The sequence below is a fragment of the Rhamphochromis sp. 'chilingali' genome (assembly GCF_963969265.1).
Source record: "Rhamphochromis sp. 'chilingali' genome assembly, chromosome: 12".
Lineage (NCBI taxonomy): Eukaryota > Metazoa > Chordata > Actinopteri > Cichliformes > Cichlidae > Rhamphochromis > Rhamphochromis sp. 'chilingali'.
Genome location: NC_137939.1, coordinates 37,050,245 through 37,066,036, shown reverse-complemented (window position 1 = coordinate 37,066,036; position 15,792 = coordinate 37,050,245). Strand labels below are relative to the sequence as shown.

At 44.2% G+C, this 15,792-nt stretch overlaps 1 protein-coding gene across 1 annotated transcript in view; it reads right to left on the bottom strand.

Annotated features, from left to right (window-relative positions):
- Nucleotides 1-15,622: 15,622 nt before the first annotated feature.
- Nucleotides 15,623-15,792, bottom strand: part of srms (src-related kinase lacking C-terminal regulatory tyrosine and N-terminal myristylation sites) — a 25,755-nt gene continuing 25,585 nt past the window's right edge. The window contains exon 8 of the mRNA XM_080898141.1: nt 15,623-15,792. This exon is cut by the window's right edge and continues 715 nt beyond it. The gene's annotated coding sequence lies outside the window, so the exon portion shown is untranslated.

Sequence of the window (15,792 nt, the reverse complement as noted above, 5' to 3'; positions counted from 1 at the left end):
TGCTCCAACATCATGTGTCTTATTCCTCCCCACGCTGCCGCGTCTGTATCAGCTGTACCTGCAGTAGAGGGAATCTACACAGAGCCAAGCTTTGCAGCGTTCCCCACCTCTCTGTACCGCGGTAAAGTGAGCCGTCATTTGTGAGCCGCGGTCAAGCCAGCCGCCTCTTATCCGCCGCATAAATTTCCTTGCGCTTTTACACCAGTCTTTACGGTAGCGCCTTTTCGCTTCATGTGCCGATTGAAAGCCTATACCCGCGCACACGTGCGCGCGCGAACAGTCGCACGCACATGCGCGCACACAAATTACAATGAAACAGCCCGATACAGTCAATACAATTATGGAAATGTCAGAAATTCATTAAAAATCATCCTGAGTAGTTGAGGTACAACTTTCAACACATCCCTCCTCTGGGACACCTACTGTACCTGTGTGCCAGGTTTCAGCCAGATTCACTGTAAAATTACTCAGAAATTAAAGGACATTTATATGCAATTCAATACAGCCAATACAATACAATTATGGAAATTTCAAAAATTTATTAAAAATCATCCATAATAGTTGAGATCCAACTTTCAACACTTTCTTACTCTGGGCGTCCTACCGTACCTCTGGGCCAAGTTACATCTCAGTTCACTGTAATCTTTATCAAAAATTGAAAGAACAATTATATGTCAATGCTGGATGTGTGTCCTTTCAAAGTGACACTAAATAACAGAACTCAGGCACATCAGGGAATAATCCAAAAGGCGGATTTATTAAACAAAAACAACATACAAAATATCTCTAACCCATACTACATAACCTAAAAAGAAACAAAGGGACACTTAGAAGCACAAGGAAACAATACTGAAAGGGCAAGAGACACAGTCCAAACACAATCCACAACTAAAACACCAAAAGAACAAGTCATCCCACATAGCAGACGGGTCTTGCCTGGATCTGGTGTCAAGCCGGCACTGCTGGCTGACTTCTGGCATGGTAAGATGGCACTGTTTATGTGATGGCATGCCACATTTGGCCTGATTGGGTGAATGTGACATGTTGTATAGAGCACTTTGAGTAATATGGGTGAGTAAAAAAGCGCTGTATAAGAATCAGTCCATTCACTGTCTGAACAGAGTTTCGTCATGTTACTTTTGCACTATTATGTTCCAGCACATGTTGTTATTACATGGCTTACATGGCTAAGGTACACATTAGGCTGACATCTGGGGCCAGAGCTGAAACTGTTCTGGGCCAGCACAGGGCCAGCAGTGTGTCTGCAACTGGCCTTGTGCTGGCTCATGTGTGGGCCACCTCTGGTAAACCAGATCTGGGCCACCATAGGGCCGTCATTCTTTGCGGTACGCAGGCCATGTGTAAGCACATTGTGTGGGACAGATCCAGGCCATACCAATTTTGCTATGTGGGAGGAATTATGTAAAAATAGAAACATCATAAAAATGAAAATGAACATAAAGTAAAATGTACTGAAAAGAACATCAGTATGGCCATCATTATTTGCTTGGAAAGTCTAAAGTTCCATGGCTTTGAACAGCCAGAGAACGCAATGCCCAGCTTAGAGCGACTAAAAGTAACTTCTTTTAACATTCTGTCATTCTGCTTCTATATCAAACATCCACTAAAAATAGTCATTTGAAAAAAAATATTCGCCACTTTTCATCAGTTTGGGTTCCTCTGTTTATAGCAATTTTTAGAAAAGAACCCAATACCTTTGTCACTATACAGTTGTACAGTGAGATACAGAGCATCTCCTACTCATTGCAAACATGCTGGGAGGGTGGCTCCATCCGCCTTAGTGCAGCTGCTGTACCATACTGTGATGCAGTAAGTTAGTAGGCTCTCAATGGGCGAGTGGTGGAAGGGTGAGCTGTAGTCCACAAAGAGCATTCTGGCGTAGCTCTGCCGCTGTTCTAGGTGACTCAGCACCGAGTGGAGGGTGATGGCATCTTCTGTGGATCTGTTTGCACGGTATGCAAACTGGTGGGGGTCGAATTCTGGGGGGAGGTAATCCTTGGTGTGCTGAAGGACTAGTCTCTCAAAGCATTTCATGATTACCGGTGTGAGGGCCACAGGGCAATAATAGTTCAGGCTGGTGATGGGAGACTTCTTTGGTACTGGGATGATTGTGGCTGATTTTAGACAGGATGGGATGGCTGCTTCATCCAGTGAGAGGTTGAAGATTCTGGTGGAGATGAGGGTGAGCTGGTGGGCACATGGTCTTAGCACTTTACCACGTATTCCGTCTGGACGCCTTCCTGGGGTTCACTGCTAGGAACACACATCTGACATCGTGCTCCGTTACAGTGAATGGAGCGGTGCAGGAACCAGGTGAGGATGAGGATGGGAGCAGGGCTGAGGCAGATGAATGCTGCTGTTGTGGTGTTTCAAAGCGGGCGAAGAAGCTGTTTATTTCCTCTGCTAGCTGCACACTCAGGTTTTCTGTTTTCACAGTTCTGCCTCTGTGGTTTATGATGTCTATTATTCCATGCCATGTGTTGTTGCTGGACAGGTGGGACCCCTTTTCAGGTCAGCTCGAGCAGACCTGTACAGAGCTTGTATTTTTGAGGAATAATTTTATTATTGAACAACAACCATGTTCTCAATGAACCCAAAAAACTCATTAATATCAAAGCTGAATGTGTTTGGAAGTAGTTTTTAGTTTGTTTGTAGTTTTAGCTATTTTAGGGGGATATCTGTGTGTGCAGGTGACTATTACTGTGCATAATTATTAGGCAATTTAACAAAAAACAAATATATACCCATTTCAATTATTTATTTTTACCAGTGACACCAATATAACATCTCCACATTCACAAATATACATTTCTGACATTCAAAAACAAAAGAAAAACAAATCAGCGACCAATATAGCCACCTTTCTTTGCAAGGACACTCAAAAGCCTGCCATCCATGGATTCTGTCAGTGTTTTGATCTGTTCACCATCAACATTGCGTGCAGCAGCAACCACAGCCTCCCAGACACTGTTCAGAGAGGTGTACTGTTTTCCCTCCTTGTAAATCTCACATTTGATGATGGACCACAGGTTCTCAATGGGGTTCAGATCAGGTGAACAAGGAGGCCATGTCATTAGTTTTTCTTCTTTTATACCCTTTCTTGCAGCCACGCTGTGGAGTACTTGGACGCGTGTGATGGAGCATTGTCCTGCATGGAAATCATGTTTTTCTTGAAGGATGCAGACTTCTTCCTGTACCACTGCTTGAAGAAGGTGTCTTCCAGAAACTGGCAGTAGGACTGGGAGTTGAGCTTGACTCCATCCTCAACCCGAAAAGGCCCCACAAGCTCATCTTTGATGATACCAGCCCAAACCAGTACTCCACCTCCACCTTGCTGGCGTCTGAGTGGGACTGGAGCTCTCTGCCCTTTACCAATCCAGCCACGGGCCCATCCATCTGGCCCATCAAGACTCACTCTCATTTCATCAGTCCATAAAACCTTAGAAAAACCAGTCCTGAGATATTTCTTGGCCCAGTCTTGACGTTTCAGCTTGTGTGTCTTGTTCAGTGGTGGTCGTCTTTCAGCCTTTCTTGAACTGAACATGAGTTCCCTGCAATTTCTGAAGAATATTACAGTAAATCTGGCTGAAACTTGGCCCAGACGTACAGCAGGTTTCCCGGAGGAGGGATGTGTTGAAAGTTGGACCTCAACTATTATGGATGATTTTTAATGAATTTCTGAAATTTCCATAATTGTAGTGTATTGACTGTATTGAATTGCATATAAATGTCCTTTAATTTCTGAGTAATTTTACAGTGAATCTGGCTGAAACTTGGCACACAGGTACAGTAGGTGTCCTAGAGGAGGGATGTGTTGAAAGTTGGACCTCAACTACTCAGGATGATTTTTAATGAATTTTTGAAATAAACATAATTGTAGTGTATTGACTGTATTGCACTGAATATGAGTTTACTGTGATTTCTGAGTAATATTACAGTAAATCTGGGTAAAAACTGGCCCAGAGGTAAAGTAGGTGTCCGAGAAGAGGATTGTGTTGAAAGCTTGGCATCAACTTTTAAGAATGATTTTTAATGAATTTTTGAATATGCAACCAGACTGTCACGATGGCTGTATTGGGCTGTTCCATTGTAATTTGTGTGTTCAATCAGGATATAAAGCGAAAAGGCGCTACCGTAAAGACTGGTGTAAAAGCGCAAGGAAATTTATGCGGCGGATAGGAGGCGGCTGGCTTGACCGCGGCTCACAAATGACGGCTCACTTTACCGCGGTCTCTCTGTGACTCATGACCACTGATCAGCGGTTATTATAATTTGCACATTAGTGATCATAAACTGACCTCACAGCCCATTGTTAGTCATTGTGCTAATGTGCTGTTTACAAGTCCCAAAGGCTTCATGGGAGAAACGTTTCGTCGCTCATCCCAGTGACGTCTTCAGTCTTGGATGATGAAGAAACGTTTCTCAGTGAAAACGTCCAGATGGACAGAATCCGCTTCCTGGGATCCGGATTCCCTCCTGAGGTGAAGGATCCTTTGGAGGGGCCGTGGCTGCGCTCGAGCTGGTCTTGGAGCTAAAAGACTGACTTCACTACGTCACCATGACACTTTAGTGATTCTACTGTTAGAACTTTACCGCTGCACCGTATCTCGCTGGAGATGAGCTGTATGTGTGACCGTGTTGAGTGTGAAACACAGATAACTGCTTAAAGAAGTGTTTTTGTTTATTGGCTTACTGTTTTAAAGTGTTTAGAATTTATATTTTACACAGGTTTGGTTTACCAACAAGTATTTATGACAAACACTGATAACATGTTAAATAGCAGTTTAAAAGACATAAATAATTATTGGAATAAAATTATTATATTGGTTTAACATATGGGAACTAAATACACTTAACATTAAAAAAGTTTAATCCTAACAAACATTTTGGGTTATTTAAACAAGAGGGGAGAGTAAAAACATGAATGAAAAACAAAAATAAATCCTGTTTGTTTGCATATTGTGCAGTTTTAACACTGAAGCTACACATAACATTTATCCTGTGTAACACATGAACATATTCTTTGTTGTTAATCCAACAGGTCATTTTTTCATTTTTTCACATTTTCTGCACTCTCCAGACGTCCACTGCACGGATGCTACCCGTGCGAGACAGACAGCCAGGTCAAGGCATATGTGAGCAACGTAGTGACAAGCAAACCTATCAAGTCACATAAGTTGGAGGAAATTCGTAGAGCTACACAGAGGGACCCGGAGCTTCAAAAAGCAATCACCTTCATCAGATAAGAGTGGCCTCGGAGAATGGCAAAGAGCTCACCACTGCAAGGCTTTTATGCAGCCAGAAGCCACCTTTCAGAATCCAATGGTCTAGTGCTCTACCACGATCGCATTGTAATTCCCACAGCACTCAGACCCAGTGTCCTTCACCAATTACATGAAGGCCACCAAGGACTAGGGATGGGCATCGTTTAGGTTTTATCCGATACCAGTACCAAACTGGTACTTTTGAAACGGTGCCGGTGCTTAAACCGGTGCTTAAAGAATGGAGAACACAAAATTGGTCCAAAAACCTCTCATGTTCAGCTGTTTTTTTGTAAAAAGATATCAATGTTAGCCTTTTCTGCAGCTATGGGGCATATATGGTATCACTCTTGGCTGGAAGCAGTGCTTAAACAATGGAAAAAACACAAACTTTGTCCAAAACCTCTCATGTTTAACTGTTTCCCACTTTTTCTTTGGTCATTTTAGCCTTTTTGGCCAGGGTGAAGGGAGTATCTGCCATCAAACAAGAAGACAGCCGCATGTAGCTATGATGATGTTTGCTAGTTCACCTTACATGCATTAATGTAATAACGTGGTTAGCCTACTCAACGTAAATTACACACGAACAACATTAAGCTACTCACGCAGAGAAGAACGGCTGCTGCTGCATCATCATCCTCATCATTTCTGCTACACTGGCAGGGCGGGGCCAGGACTCTCCTCTTCATGTTTTTGGGGGATGTTCTAACTCCGGGTCCAATAACAGGCACCACACCTGCAGTAGATGTGCACGGTGTGAGGTCTCGCAGCAAGCTATCAAATACGGCGCATTTCTCGGCTTTTAAAAAAAATGCTATGCGTCGCCAGGTGTTTCATCGGATTTGAGGTGTTACCTCCTTTGACAGTATCACAGTATCAGCTTAAAGCACTTGTTGCTGCTGAGTTTGCATCTTTTGCTGTGAAGTACAGCAGGACTTTGACCGCTTCGCTTTGGGTGTTTTTAATCTGTAGCTCTGCTCTAAAAGAACGTACGTACCTGGGCCCGCCTACTATCCTCGGAAACGTAAAATGATTGGCTAGAATACAAAGTGTATGACATCTCAGGGAAATAAAGCACCGAAATGTGCGCTGCTTTTCGGTCTGGTTACTACCGTTTATGTCAGAACCGGTGCCATCATGGCACCGGATACCAGGACCCATCCCTACCAAGGACTAATTAAATGTAGAGCGCACGCAAGATCAACAGTCTGGTGGCCCAACATTGGACTTCAAATAACACACAAGGTGAGGTCATGCACCTTTTGCAGAGAGCACAAGCCTACACAGCGATGGGAACCCCTCGTGACTACTACTCTGCCCAATGGCCCCTGGCAAAAGATTCCAGCTGATCTGTGCGAGCATGAGGGTAAGAACTTTCTTGTCGTTGTTAACTATTTTTCAAGAGACATTGAGATTGTTCCCTCACTACAACACCCAGCAGACAGGTCATTAACAAGCTTAAACACATGTTCGTTAGATGGGGCATCCTGTTAGAACTGGTCAGTAATAATTGGACACAGTTCACATCATCAGAGTTCCAAGACTTCAAACTGAGTTATGGCTTCACCCACACTACGTCGAGCCCTCATTACCCCCAGTCAAATGGAGCTGCTGAAAGAGCTGTCCAAACGGCCAAGTACATTCTCAAACAGCCTGACCCCTGCTGAGCCTTAATGAGTTACCGCTCTACACCAATTGCAGCAACCGGTGCAAGCCCAGCTCAACTTATGACAGGACGTCAAATCCGCACCGCGGTTCGTGCTTGAGAACACTGCGTCTTATTGCCTCCGATCATGACAGTGTCTGTCTCCTGAATCCAAACTGGAAGCTGGTTCCACAGAAGAGGGGCCTGAAAACTGAAGGCTCTGCCTCCCATTCTACTTTTAAATACGGGCCGAAGTGGAGGAGTGACAGTCTACAAAAATACTTTTCACCTGTCCCTTTCTCCAGTTTTGAACTGAATATGTTTGAGCTTGGTAGCAGTCATCCTGTTCTTTGTGTGGTGATCTACCGTCCACCTAAATATAACAGGAACTTTGTTAATGGCTTCTCTGAGTTCTTGGCTGAAATAATGCCAAAGTATGACAAAGTTTATGGGTGATATGAGTATTCATGTGTGTTGTCCTACTAAAACACTGGCAAAGGACTTTTTAAATCTACTTGATGCTCTTAATGTTTTGCAGTCTGTCACTGGTCCCACACATAAACATGGACACACTCTGGTTTTGTCTCATGGTTTACCTGTTTATAACCTTCAAATTTATGATGCCGTCTTTTCTGATCATATGCCTGTATTGTTTGAAACTTCCCTGTAATATCACTACCTGTGGTCCTCCAACTGCTTCTCGCATGTTTAAACCATCAAATGCTGCTCAGTTTTCTACCACCTTTAATGTTGATTCAGAGCTTTCAGCCTGTGCTCACACCGAGGAGCTGACTGCAAAGTTTTTCTCTACTTGTGAAAACATTCTGGACGCTGTTGCTCCTCTGAAGGTCAGGCGGCCTAAATCGAAGTCTGAGCCGTGGCTGAACGACATCACTCGGGCTGCTTGAAGAGAGTGCAGAAAAGAAAGAAACTAAATTTTATTCATCGTCTGCCCTCCTCCCGTGTGGTGTACCTCAAGGATCCATCCTTGGGCCCCTTCCTTTTAGCATTTATTTACTTCCCCTTGGCCATATTATTAAAAAGCATAAAGTCTCATTTCATTTTAATGCGGATGACTGTCAGATGCATCTACCCCTGAAACACAATGAGCCCAACCCCCTCAGGCCTATTTTAGACTGTCTCAAGGACATCAGAGCATTTTAATGAAAAAAGACTGAGGTCGTTATCTTTGGGCCGAGCGGCCCTGGTGTCCCACCATCTGACTTGGGTCCTCTCACACATGTGTCAAACCAGTTGTCACCAGTTGTCAACCAGTTGTCAGTTGTCAGATGTCTATTCATACTAATGTACAGAATTCACCTGCTTGCTGCTACTACTGCACATTCACCCAATGTATATATATATATATATATACATATATATATATATATATATATATATATATATATATATATATATATATATATATATATATATATATATATATATATATACATATATACATATATATATACACTCAACAAAAATATAAACGCAACACTTTTGTTTTTGCTCCCATTCCCCATGGGATGGACGTAGAGACCTAAAATTCATTCAAATTTCAAATTTCAAATTCAAATTCAAATTTTATTTGTCACGTACACAGTCATACACAGTACGATATGTAGTGAAATGCTTGGACAACTGCTCGTGACCTAAAGAGAACAAAAAAGGAAAAGGCTATGAATAAGATAGGAAATAAATATGAAAAATTAAAAAGGGTAAATTTAACTAGGAAGGAATAAAATATAAATTAAGGTTAAAAATGAAATAACTGTACAACACAAATTAGAATGAAGGGTAAATTTAACTGGGAAGAATAAGATAAAGATAAAATATATAAATTAAAGTTGAAAATAAAATAACTGTACAACAAAATACACAATACACAATATAGAACTATATAAGAATGTATGAAGAACTATAAATAAATATATACACAATAACAGCAGCTGTACAAGTATTAACCGGAAATGAAGAATATAGTGACCAGTGTTGTGCAAAACCAAAGTCCAGAAAGTCCAGTGTGTGTGTAAGAACCATATGTGTGGGTCAGTACTGTGTGGTGGTGTGATTGAGAGACCGTATCGCCTGCGGGAAGAAGCTCCTCCTCAGTCTCTCTGTGTTGGTCTTCAGGGAGCGGAATCGCTTTCCTGACCTCAACAGAGAGAACAGTCTGTTGTTGGGATGGCTGAGGTCCTTCACCATCTTCCTGGCCTTGGTCCAGCACCGCCTGCTGTAGATTGAGTGCAGGTCAGGGAGCTCGGAGCGGATGGTGCGCTCAGCTGACCGCACAACCCTCTGTAGAGCTCGTCTGTCCTGCATGGTGCTGTTCCCGAACCAGGTTAAGATGTTTCCCGCCAGGATGCTCTCTATGGTGCACGAGTAAAAGTTCCTGAGCACCTTGGAGGGCAGTTGGAAGTCTCTCAAGCGTCTGAGGTGGTAGAGACGCTGTCGGGCCTTTTTCACCACGGTGTTGATGTGACAGGACCATGACAGGTCCTGCGTGATGTGAACTCCGAGGTATTTGAAGCTGTCCACTCTCTCCACTGGGCACTCGTTGATGACGGGGGTCTGGTAGTTCCTCTCCTGCTTAGTGCTGAAGTCCACTATCAGCTCCTTTGTCTTACTGACGTTTAGAAGGAGGTTGTTCCTCTGGCACCAGTTCTCCAGATTCCTAATCTCCTTCAGGTAGGCCGTCTCGTTGTTATCAGAGATCAGGCCCACCACGACGGTGTCGTCAGCAAACTTGATGATGGTGGTGGAGCTGGTAGTGGCCACACAGTCATATGTGTACAAAGAGTACAGCAGGGGGCTCAGAACACACCCCTGGGGGGCTCCAGTGCTGAGAGTGGTGGAGGCTGAGACATGTCCGCCCATCCTTACTGCCTGTGGTCTGCCAGTTAGGAAGTTGGAGTCCAGATACACAATATAACCATCCCTCCCAAACAGTGGTCACAAATCAGTCCAAATGTGTGGTAGTGGGCACATCTGCTATATTGAGATAATCCATCCCACCTCACAGGTGTGCCACATCAGGATGCTGATCTGACATCATGAGTAGTGCACAGGTGTACCTCAGACTGCCCACAACAAAAGGCCACCCTGGAATGTGCAGTTTTTTGCGCTATTGGGGGTCTGGGGACCCAGAACCGGTCAGTATCTGGTGTGACCACCATTTGCCTCATGCAGTGCAACACATCGTCGCATGGAGTCTATCAGATTGTCAATTGTGGCCTGTGGAATGTTGGTCCGCTCCACTTCAATGGCTGTGCGAGGTTGTTGGATATTCGTGGGAACTGGTACACGCTGTCGTATACGCCGGTCAAGCACATCCCGAACATGCTCAATGGGTGATATGTCCGGTGAGTATGCTGGCCATGCAAGAACTGGGACATTCTCAGCTGCCATCTGCCCTGAACAATGTGAACCATGATTCATCCGTGAAGCGCACACCTCTCCAACGTGCCAGACGCCATCGAATGTGAGCATTTGCCCACACAAGTCTGTTACGGCGACGAGCTGGAGTCAGGTCAAGACCCCGATGAGGACGACGGGCATGCAGTTGAGCGTCCCTGAGACGGTTTCTGACAGTTTGTGCAGAAATTGTTTGGTTGTGCAAACCAATTGTTCCAGCAGCTGTCTGGGTGGCTGGTCTCAGACGATCTTGGAGGTGAACCTGCTGGATGTGGAGGTCCTGGGCTGGTGTGGTTACACGAGGTCTGCGGTTGTGAGGCCGGTTGGATGTGCTGCCATATTCTCTGAAACGCCTGTGGAGACGGCTTATGGTTGAGAAATGAACATTCAATGCACGGGCGACAGATCTGGTTGACATTCCTGCTGTCAGCATGCCAATTGCACGCTCCCTCATTGCTTGTGGCATCTGTGGCATTTTGCTGTGAGACAAAACTGTACATTCCAGGGTGGCCTTTTGTTGTGGGCAGTCTGAGGTACACCTGTGCACTACTCATGATGTCAGATCAGCATCCTGATGTGGCACACCTGTGAGGTGGGATGGATTATCTCAATATAGCAGATGTGCCCACTACCACACATTTGGACTGATTTGTGACCACTGTTTGGGAGGGATGGTTATATTGTGTATCTGGAATGAATTTTAGGTCTCTACGTCCATCCCATGGGGAATGGGAGCAGTAACAAAGGTGTTGCGTTTATATTTTTGTTGAGTGTATAATGTTTTTCCTCTACACCCCCCCCAATTTTTTTGCACATGTCGAGGAGCGTGTCAGGTTACATTTCACTGTGTGTTATACTTGTATAACTATGCATGTGACAAATAAAGAACCTTGAACCAACGTTGCAGTAAAAATGGACCCAGATCTTAAAATGGACAAACAGGTAAATACAGTGGTGAGAAAGAGCTTTTTTCAGCTGAGGCAGCTCTCTAAAGTCAAACCTTTTATTCCTTTTTGTGACTTGGAGAGACTTTTACACACATCTGTGACCACTCGCCTTGATTATTGTATTGGACTTTATATTGGTTCAAGGTTCAAGGTTCAAGGTCCTTTATTTGTCACATGCATAGTTATACAAGTATAACACACAGTGAAATGTAGCCTGACACGCTCCTCGACATGTGCAAAAAAATTGGGGGGGGGGTGTAGAGGAAGAACATTATATATATATATATATATATATATATATATATATATATATATATATATATATATATATATATATATATATATATATATATACACACACACATATAGTATATACACTGGGTGAATGTGCAGTAGTAGCAGCAAGCAGGTGAATTCTGTACATTAATATGAATAGACATCTGACTATTTTACAGGATAGACAATATAAGCATATTTAAAATTAAAGGAATTGAAATGTACATTGTGCCTTGGTTTAGTGTCTGGAAGAGTCCTGTCTCAGTCAATTATAGATGATGTGAGAGGGCGGGTGTGTGTATTTAGGGCACGGATGGCTTGGGGATAGAAGCTCCTCTTGAGTCTCTCTGTCCTTGCCCGGATGATGCGGAACCTTCTACCAGATTGCAGAAGTTGGAACAGTTTGTTGCCAGGATGGGACGGGTCCTTCAGTATCTGCGCTGCTCTAGTCCGGCATCTCCTGGTGTAGGTGTCCTGAAGCGGGGGGAGAGCAATCCTGCAGCAGCGTTCTGCTGTACGGATCACTCTCTGGAGAGCTTTTTGGTCCTTCACACAGCTGTTCCCAAACCACGATGTCATGTTCTGTGTGAGGATGCTCTCCACAGCGCCTGTATAGAAAATCCTGAGGATCTTTGGAGAGACCCTGGTATTGATCAGGCTTCACTATCACGCGTGCAAATGGTCCAGAGTGCTGCTGCTCGCCTGCTGACAGGGACACACAAACGTGAGCACATTAGCCCTGCTCCTGCCTCCTTACACTGGCTCCATCTTAGAATTCATTTTAAAACTTTGTTTGCTTTGAAAGCTTTAAATGGCTCCTTCTTACCTGTCAGACCTTTGACACCGATACACTCCACGAAGGTCTCTCAGATCAACTGACCAGTCACTCCCTGCTGTCCCCATGTCGAGACTGAAACACCGGGGGGACCGAGCTTTCGCTGTTGTGGCCCCCAAATGATGGAATAAGCTGCCCCTCTATATTAGGCTGGCCCAACACTTGAGGTGTTTAAATCACTTTTAGAAACACAGTTCTTTTTTCAAAGGCTTTTCAGGAGTAGCACCAGAGTCAGTTGTTGGTCCCTCTTAATCTTTTTATTTTGTTAATTTTATTCATTGAATAGAATAGAATAGAATTCAACTTTATTGTCATTGCACATGCACAGGTACAGGGCAACGAAATGCAGTTTGCATCCATCCAGAAGTGCTTTAGTGATATAGATATATTACAATATATATTAGCAATAATATAGATATGTGAGTATATTACAGAAATGGGTCTATTATGGTATGTTATAATGTACACGGTATGAAGTATGTTGTGAATATTCTATAACTAAGTATGTACAGGCTGTAGTGAGTACAAACTATGTACAGGCTATAAATATGAAAAACTATACAGAATATGAAATAAATAACTTTACAGAATCTGGGATATACAGCTATACAGAAATGGGAACTATGCAAGTTGTAAACAGTTGTAGGATTAAAGATTATCGAATGTACAGAATGATTATTTACACAGAGCTATACAGTAGTGCAGTTAAGATAAGTGAGGGTGTAGATAGTTTCTACAGAGGCTATATAAAGTGCTAGTGGTTGTGAGTGGTGGTTCAGTCCATGTTATTATTGTGTGTTTGAGGGTACAGTTGTCCATTGTGGGTGTGTGTATGTTCAGTCCATGAGTTTAACGTGGGTCAGATGTCAGGAGGCAGAGTTCAGGAGTCTGACAGCTGTGGGGAAGAAGCTGTTCCGGTACCTGGTGGTCTTAGTCCGGAGGCTCCTGTGGCGCCTCCCAGAGGGCAGGAGGGTGAAGAGTCCATGTGATGGGTGACTGGGGTCTTTGATGATTTTCCCAGCCCTTTTCAGACACCGCTTCCTGTAGATGTCTTTTATGGCAGGAAGTGGTGCTCCGGCGATGCGCTGGGCAGTTTTCACGACCCTCTGCAACGCCTTCCGGTCCGAGGCAGAGCAGTTCCCGTACCAGACTGTTATACAGTTGGTCAGGATGCTCTCGATGGTGCAGCGATAGAAGTTCACCAGGATGTCTGAGGACAGGTGGTTCTTCCTCAGAGTCCTCAAGAAGAAGAGGCGCTGGTGAGCCTTCTTGACCAGCTTGGAGCAGTTGGTCGTCCAGGTGAGATCCTCGGAGATGTGGACTCCCAGGAACTTGAAGCTGCTCACACGCTCCACAGCCGTCCCCTTAATGTGGATGGGTGGATGTGGGTCAGCATTCCTCCTGTAGTCCACGATGAGCTCCTTGGTCTTCTCGGTGTTAAGCAGCAGGTTGTTTGTGTCGCACCACTCAGCCAGACGATCCACCTCCTCCCTGTAGGCGAGGAGGTGTATATCTTATCGTCTATTTTACTCGTGTTTTAATATTTTATATACATACTGATTTATTTTTATCTTTTTCATTCATGTATTTATTTTATTGTCGTTTATATTCATTTCTTTGTCTGCTTGATGTTTGGTTTTCAACTGCTATCTCTGCTTTATTGTTGGAAAGCACTTTGGTCAGCTTGTTGTTTACGGTGCTTTATAAATACAGTTGGGTTGGATTATTTAAGACCTTGTATGTGAGGAGCAGGATTTTGAATTCTGGATTTAACAGGAAGCCAATACAGGAGAAATCTGCTCTCTCTTTCTAGTCCCTGTCAGCGGGATGAGACAGAGCAGGGAGAGTGCTGGCGTGAATCAGGTTTTCTCAGAGGTTTGGGGCATTGCTGTAATCACACTACTGTAATCACACTACTGTAATCACACTGACTGCTGGCTTTGTGGTCTTTTGTAGCGAGCAGGCAGATGTTTTGGTGCTGTGTAGGCGTGTCTGATCACAGGCCAAGACAAGAACTGCTGTTTACTGTCAGGCTGTTTTTATCATTACGATATCTGAAAGGGAAATACAAACCTGTTCAGCTGAATTGTCTCTCACACACAGCAGAGGTCAGGGCTGCTGTCCACCATCTGTGTCCAGACTAAAACTATGATTGTGATGTTGTGCAGTCTCTAACACGTGCTCGTGTGTTAACGCTGCTTCAGCTGCTTCTGCACACGTTTCTGCTTTAAAGCAAAATTCCATCAATAATGAAACTTTATCGACACTCTCTGTACAATCGTGTCCATGACAGTTTTTGTTTATTGTTGTTAGAAGATTAATTCAAAGAAAAAGATTTAAGTTGTTTGTTAGATTTGGGATATTTCTGCTGTGCTCAGTTTGGAGCCCCGCCCACTGCCGGTCGCTTGGGAAGGCTGTTGAACAGGTTACACACACTTCAGGAAGTGCTGCACATCAGTACGGCGTTATGCCCTGTGACATGTGAATGAGTGACGGCACACACACTCGTTTCCACAGTGTTTAAAAAAAACTTTATTTGCAGCGCTGTCACAGGTCGAAGTCGGACGTGTGATTTGGTGTTTATGGCTCAAGTTTCCTCAACTTGGCTTTGTTGCTCATGCATAAAAGACCAAAGTTGCATTGTTCTTAAATTGCATTGCAGGTTGCAACATAATGTTGTACAATTTAATGGTGCAGAACCCCACACAGCTCACCCCCACCCACCCTGAAGAGTGTGGCTGAGTGTGGCTGAGTCATTGTCAGTGTGTGTTGGTGTCGTCTCTAAGTCCACCTCCTGCAGTGTGTGTGTGTGTGTGTGTGTGTGTGTGTGTGTTGTAAACATAGGCACTGGAGCTGTAACTAGCTGTTAGAAGAGCATGAACGCGCGGCGCTGCATCGAGGTTCGATGTGTAACGCGGGTCCAAACCTTCAGAGAGGGAAGACAGAATACTTCACGCCTGTGGGTTCATCAGATTAACAGAGTTCAGCCAGAGAGCAGGCAGCGGTGCATGGGCCCAGCCTGAGAGGACAGGTGTGCAGGTGTGACTGCAGGTGTGGCTGCGTATGCAGTTTTTAACATTAAAGACACGGACGCCTGAACACATCTCTGATTCACTGCACGTGTGCAGGGAGGAAGTGCTGGCGTGAATCAGGTTTTCTCAGAGGTTTGGGGCATTGCTGTAATCACACTACTGTAATCACACTACTGTAATCACACTACTGTAATCACACTACTGTAATCACACTGACTGCTGGCTTTGTGGTCTTTCGTAGCGAGCAGGCAGATGTTTTGGTGCTGTGTAGGCGTGTCTGATCACATGTGACACGTTAATGACCCCAATGCTGAGCGGACACTTTTAGGAGCAAGGCTGTCGCTGCTTCTCTGCATAG